This window comes from Ammospiza nelsoni, chromosome 2, assembly GCF_027579445.1.
Source record: "Ammospiza nelsoni isolate bAmmNel1 chromosome 2, bAmmNel1.pri, whole genome shotgun sequence".
NCBI classification, from domain to species: Eukaryota; Metazoa; Chordata; class Aves; order Passeriformes; family Passerellidae; genus Ammospiza; species Ammospiza nelsoni.
The window spans coordinates 39,403,791-39,410,704 of NC_080634.1; positions in this window are offsets into that span (position 1 = coordinate 39,403,791).

Genomic DNA, 6,914 nt, shown 5'->3' on the forward strand with positions numbered 1-6,914 from the left:
AATTGTATTCAACATAATCATGAGGCAAATCTAGACTGTAAAGGGAGGATGGTCTAAGAGATCAGAAAGGAGGCATTGGCAGTCAAAGTAATAGAAAAAGTAAAAAAGACGAGATGACAGACCAAGCAGAGTAAGAAGTTTGAAAAAATTATGTGGAAAATGGAAAGAAATTTTTTGAGAAACATTAAGTTATACAGATGTAGGAAACAGAAAAAAACTGTCTTTTTCCTTCCTATACTATTTTCAAATTGGAATGGCAGCTTTTCAGGAGGTAAAGTTATTCTACAAGAGGCAGAAAGTGTTTTTCAAGGCCTTAAATGAGGAGAATAAGCTGAGGAGGGTAAGTGGTAAAGGAGAGGACACAAGAATCAGACACTCCTTAAAATGGCAGGTCTTTAGGAAAGCCACAGGAGATGTCCTGTGTCCAAGTCACAACTGCCAAGAGACTACTTGAACCAAGAGGGTTCTCTGAAAGGATTAAATATCTCTCCTGTTTGGGAAGGAAGCAATTCTGGGCAAGGAAAATTACAGGGAGAAAGCCACTTGTTCTGGAAACGGCCCCACCTTCCCACCTCCTAAATACATGAAGTAACCCCAGAGCTACTGAGCCAAATTTCCTTCTTCTCCCAGGCTCCCATCCTGTGGAATTTGCTTTTTTTTTTACTTCAGCACAATTTCAACAGAAGAGATGGAATCTCTGATAACCAGGAAACAGTTTTATGCTTGGTAGTTGTGATTCTTCCTAGTAGACAAAAGATGTTGGAATGCACCACATCAGCTGGTCAAGAGCCTAGAGGTTCATTTTCCCGTCAGCAGACTACATGGACTGTTGATTTAGTGTAGAAGTCTGGGAAAGCTGCACTGGAAATACAGCTACTGTGTTATAAAATAAAACCAATTGCATCTTTCAGTCTTGAAAGGCACAGCTGAGAGCATGCAGTTTGTGTGCAGTAGTCTGTGCTCTGGCAGCAAACTACAGCTAAGTTCCATAAGAATTTATCTATCTCTAGAAAATGGTAGGTGCACAGGGTGATACCAGCCTACAGTCTGTGAAGGTTGGTCTGGGCTTAGGAAGGTTTAGGAGCTGTTCTGTGACTCAGTACTGAGACACCCTCCATTGTTCTCCACAAACAATTCTCCTTTCCTCATCAGTTCCCACAATGTAGCTTCAGCTGTTCCTTACTCAGCTCTTGTAAAAATTGTGATTCCCATTCTGAAGGGCTTGTCTCTCCCTCCAATGAGAGACAGGAGTTTCTGCTCATAGATTAGGACAGGATTAGGTTTCTGTTCAAAGATAAGTCAGAAATATCTAAGTCAGTTCTAATTATAGAAATATCTAAGTCAGTTTGTCTCATGAAGGCATTGTCACAATAGATTTAGTAATGACTTTGAGATGCTTAGACAATTTGGAAGTGAGAACTCTCTTCATACTCTAATAGGTGTGTTTTACGGCACAAACTCCATTCCAATCCCTTTAGGACTCACACCTCCTTCAGACCTCTTCCCAGCCCCGTGTGAGGCAGGAAACAGGCTGTGCAGCTGAATAGCCCTGCCATTGTCTCCCCTGGTAGCTGATGCCATGGCTCCTACTGAACCAGACCAACTCCCTTAGGAGGCTTTGGTCAAAGCCATGTCTGTTGGAGGACAAGGCCACTGCCCTTATCCATTTGTCTTAATTGAACAAATCTCCATAAACTCTCTACTAGAGTAACACCTGGACCCACTTGTTTCTCATCTTGTTTCTACATATTGCTGCTGATGCATTTGCTTTAATCTCCTGAGGCTCCCTGTATTTGCACAGTAACTGGTGCCATTATTGCTGGGCTGTGTAATTGCACAGTGGATCCCTCAGTAGCACTAAATGTATAATTATGAAGTTCTCCAAAGTAGAAGGACAAAACAACTGTTCAGTGTTTGCAGCCAACGGAGTATTACTGTATGTGGTTTTCATACTGCTTAGTTTGCTGCCTACTTAACTTTCCATAAAGTGTAATTATTTTCTGGGTAGGGTTGGAAGACACATGGGGTATAATATATTAACTGCACTTCTTATTCATAAGGTAACAAAGACTCTGCATCGAGTTAGTGCCAACAGTTTCCCTTGGAAATAGCACAAATAATTTGTCACTGTTCATTACTCTCATGCTACTATACCACTGCTGGCTTTAGGAAAGACAGTTTCTAAAATTATCCAGAGGAGCTGATTGCTGGTTTTGGTATTGTAATATTTAAATGGACCAAAACAATTCAAGATCTGTTCAGTTAACACAAGCAAATAGAAGTGTTTTTCTTTTGCATTTGTCTTTCTGGCATGTATGGATTGTTCTCTTTCTTTCTGAAGGATAAAGAACACCCAATAGAATACAGAGAGTAGAGAGCCAGCACAAGGCCTCTGTTCAAGTGGGGTTCAGACATTTGTCTTTTGAACAGAAAGCAGTCTGACCTGAGCTTTTTACCAGTGACAGGAATACTGGCTCTCTGAAAGCATGGGCAGCAGCAGGGACACGGCCAAATTTCATAAGAGGCTTTCACAAACCAACTGAGGTTTCTTCCTGAAGGGACAAACTGGACCAAAATAGATAAAGTCTTCAAGGTCACACACAACAGCCTTGAAGTGAAAAGAATGGAAATGAGATTTCCTAAATGCTGTGGCAGTGCCAAGTCCATTCGTACACAGAGTTTAGACCCTGTAGCCCGCCCAAAAGTCATTAGAACCTCTTGCCAAAAGAAGTGTGTATTCCAGGGAGTCTGGATTTGTTCAACAGTCACTGGAAATTCTGATGCTTCCTTCGGAAACACAACCATCTACTCTCCAGTGTTTGCACTCAGCAGGGCTGGAAAGGGGAGAACTGATGCAGCCACAGCTTTCACATCCACAGCACTGAGGAAGCTGATTCACATGTCACTTGTGGTTTGTCTGGATTGTAGGAATGTTCCTTGCAATTGAAATAGTATTATATCTAAATTCATAACTCTTCCCTTCCAATAAACATTCCTGTCTGTGATGGCTGGAGATTAACTCCTCTCCTCTTTCACCTTAGTGCATAAGAGGCTTCAGATACTGTGCCATCCTGGGAGCAGATCAGAGGCTATTTGTGACGGAGAGAGTCATTTCCTGCAATCTTGGAAGCTTCTGTTTAAGACATAACAATTCTCCCTCCCACATTCCCAAGTGTGAAAGGCTGGCAGGAGCCAGGGTTCCCTGGTGGGCTTCCCTTTTCCCCCCTCTCTAAATTTGGAGCTACAGATTTCACCGAGAAGAGAAGCAGGAGAGCTTTCTTGCATATCTGAACAGAAATGGGAATTACTTTCCCACCAAGCTCAATATATTTATTGTCTTGCAGAGGAAAATGAGAAATACAAGACTGGATCTGAGTCTTCAGTCTTGGTCCCATCTCTTTGGTTTTCTGACAAGAAAGAAGTGGACTGCTGAAATCTGATCCCTTATTACAGTAGTATAAGTCCAGAAAACCAGGGGGAATCTGGAGGATATGGCAACTGAGTTTGAAGTGATATTTTATAGTACAAAGAGAAATCTTTTATTGGACTATTCTGAGGTAGCTGGTACTGCTCCACTCCAGGTTTCCCCAGCTGCAGTGCCTGCCTTTGCTCTATTAAAGAACTTCACTACAATTCTGGAAGAAAGGACTGTTATATAAAGACATCCAATTTGAAAATTATTATCCTAAACAGTAAGCTTTAATTTTAAAAGCTGTCAATCTCCTCCATTTCATATGTGTTAGGCACAAGAGAAAATAAAAAAGCAGGGTTTAAATCTTGTTTTCTAATTCTTTGCTTCAGAGATGGTATTTTTTATACTACTCACTTTGCCTCTTTTTTAACTGTTTTTTTCTTTCTTCATAAAGTATTTTCACTTTCAGAATCCTTCTCTCTTTTCCCCTTTGTTGCTTGTTACTGTGGTACTAGTTCTCTTTAGAAAATTTTTTTTCCACTTTCAGTGAACTACCTTTCTCCTATTTTAAGGGTTAAGCTTCAATTTGGTTAAGACAAGTTGATGACTTGCTAAGCAGAGGCATACTGCGACTCTCCCCAAAACTGCAGGAAATTCAGATAATAGAAAGTAAATTCTCATTTTAAAAGCCTGCTAATAATATTTTTTTCTTGATCCTGATAGAGAGAAAAAGTCATTGAATTAGCTGTCTTGGTTTATCTCTCTTCCATCACACTCCAGTACATTGTGTAGGACTCCACCGCTTTCTGTACCACAGCACAGCCTCATCAATAGTGATTACAGCTCCTTGCCTGTCTGCAGTATCTTTGTTCAGCAATGGATCTGAAACACAGTCAAAGCTGAAACAACAATGGCACACTAGGAGAAAAGACTATGAAAGCCTTAAATAAGCTTCAATACCATAACAATGCTCCTCAACAGCATGGCATATCAATATGAAGTCCTTAAAATGTAGTTTAGAATGCTAAATAATAGCCTTAACCCCATCAATAATATATATAACAACATTGAACTGAGCAAATGCTAACTTCAATAGCTTCTAATTATAGATGTTTGTCTTTTCCCATCAAAACCACTTTTATTAGAATAGATAATTATCTGTTTTCTTCCAAAAATTACCTTTTCCACATACTCCTTTGCTTTTCAAAATAGTCCTCACTCTACATCTGAATTTATAATTCTGCCCTCCAAAATCAAATTTATTTTGAAAAGTAAAAAAAAAAATTAATGGCCATTTTTAAGTAATAATTTTCTGTAAGAAAGCCATATCCAGATTGTTTTTATGCATTTCTAATTCGTACAAGCAATCCTTGTTCTGAGGCAAGAGTTTCTTGTGTCTGGTTGTTACTTTTCCCAAGGCATCTGAATTTCACACACTCTGTTTAATCCTTACTGTTGCTTCAAAAAAGTGTACTCGGATTTGTACTGGAAACTCTGGATCTTCTCATAGTTTGGCCTCAGCCTTGAAGATTTATTTGCTTAAATAATTGTATGGGCTAGGAAAGTTCAATTTCCATAAAATTTCTTAGAAATATTTTCAATACTGTAACCTCAGGTGGGATTTGACCAGCCTTTGATCTCAGACTGTTAAGATGGGCCAAAGGGTAAGGCAGAGATGATGACAGAATTACAGGAAGAACTTAATGGAAGGTAAGAGAAATCCTGAAGAATGCTAGCCAAGTGATGCTTGATACAAGAAACTTTTGAAAATAAAGACTAAAAGATGTTTGGTGGGAGGGGAGGGGGAAAGAGCATGTAACAAATTCCCTGTAACTACCCTAGTTTTTAATACTTTTCTGTCAACACTTAACAACATATATTTTCCCCAGTTGGTTGTTTCCAAGCATTCCATCACACACTCTTTGCTAGGATAAATTTTGCAAGGGAAGATTCATCTTCATGTTACGTGGCACAAAATAATCCCTGCCAGGCACCAGGAATCCATGGTTCCTATTTTACCTTGAGATGACAGATATACATTCAGTTTCCTTGCTGGGTAGAAAAGGCTTAATGAGAGAACCATGTTTCCTGCTTAGCATGCTGAATAAACTGCTGTCTTGCCATGAGATGCAGAGGAAAACTGCTACCATTGCAGAACTTCAGTGGGAAAAAAAAAATGTTGAGCAAACAGAAACTGAGCCCTGTGAAAGGCAAGGTCATTTGCAGACTGGAAAAATATTTTGTCTTGAAGCCTGACTTTTCATTTAAAAATATATAATCAAACAGGCATGAGTCATTATTCTATCTCCTATTTAAAGACTTCAGCTACAGAAAACTCAGGATCTCTTTAGTAGAATTGCTAAATTATTTTAAACCGCATGTGTTCTAGTTCAGTGTCTAGTACATAAGGGTTTGGTCTTCTCAAGAATCTTCTAAAAAAGACTAATGCCCTTGACCATCACTGGAGAACATGGAAAGAGGGAAGAAGACAAGGACAAAGCCATTCCAGTTATTCTCTCTATATGTTGGAGGTCATCCTTTTCTGGCTATTCCTAAGCATATGCTGAAGACCAAATCAGGCATGGGACATGATATTTATCTGTTACATAAAGATGGTCAGTCTGGGAGGTGAATACTGTTTTATACTCCTTATTGACCAGATTGATGCAATCCAATCCTCCTATTGTGTGTCCCGCAAATGCCATCATCATAGACACAATAAAAGTAGTCTCTTTAGACCCCCCCACTGTATCACTATTCAGAAAAAGAAACAACAAATCAAATTTTATACCAGTGTTTAGATAAGACATACTGCATTTTATATCCAAAGCCCACAGACATCTAAGGAACACAGTGGAGAGGGTAATCCTCTCTCAATGGGTCAGCAGACAGACTGATTTACTGACCAGGGAAAGTTTAGACTGCTTCAGCACCGTTCAAATGACACAACATTATTTGGGAATAATATTATCCCATGAGGAAATGTCTATCAGTTAAGAGCATCTATCACAGAATGACAGGTCAAGTCAACAGAACCTGTGAAGCAAAATCATCATGAATATAATGAACGCTACTGCTGCAAGGCCTTTGGCTTGTGCTGCACAGATCACACGTCTCTCCCACATCTACCCCTGCCAGCCCTGGTACCTGAGCAATTTCCTGCATGCCAATGCTGTGACATTTGCTGTTCTGCAAACAGCAAAATTGCCTCCTTTAACCCAGAAAATGTCTTATTGCACTGTACCATTTCTGTGTTCTCCAGACTGAGTGTTAAAACATTTCCTGGCTTTTCTCAGGTTACAGCAGATCTCAGACCATGCAGGATCTCAGGACATATAGTCAGGGAGAAAATCAAGTTCTTCAGACTTGTTCTTAAATAGATCTAAGGCAGACATGCCAAAAAGGCTTCCTCCTGTCTGCCACTCACCTTAGTCACACAAACCTGACTTCCCTTTGGGCTGGCACTTGTTTGGCTCCATGGTGAAAGAAGGGTGTTGTGAAC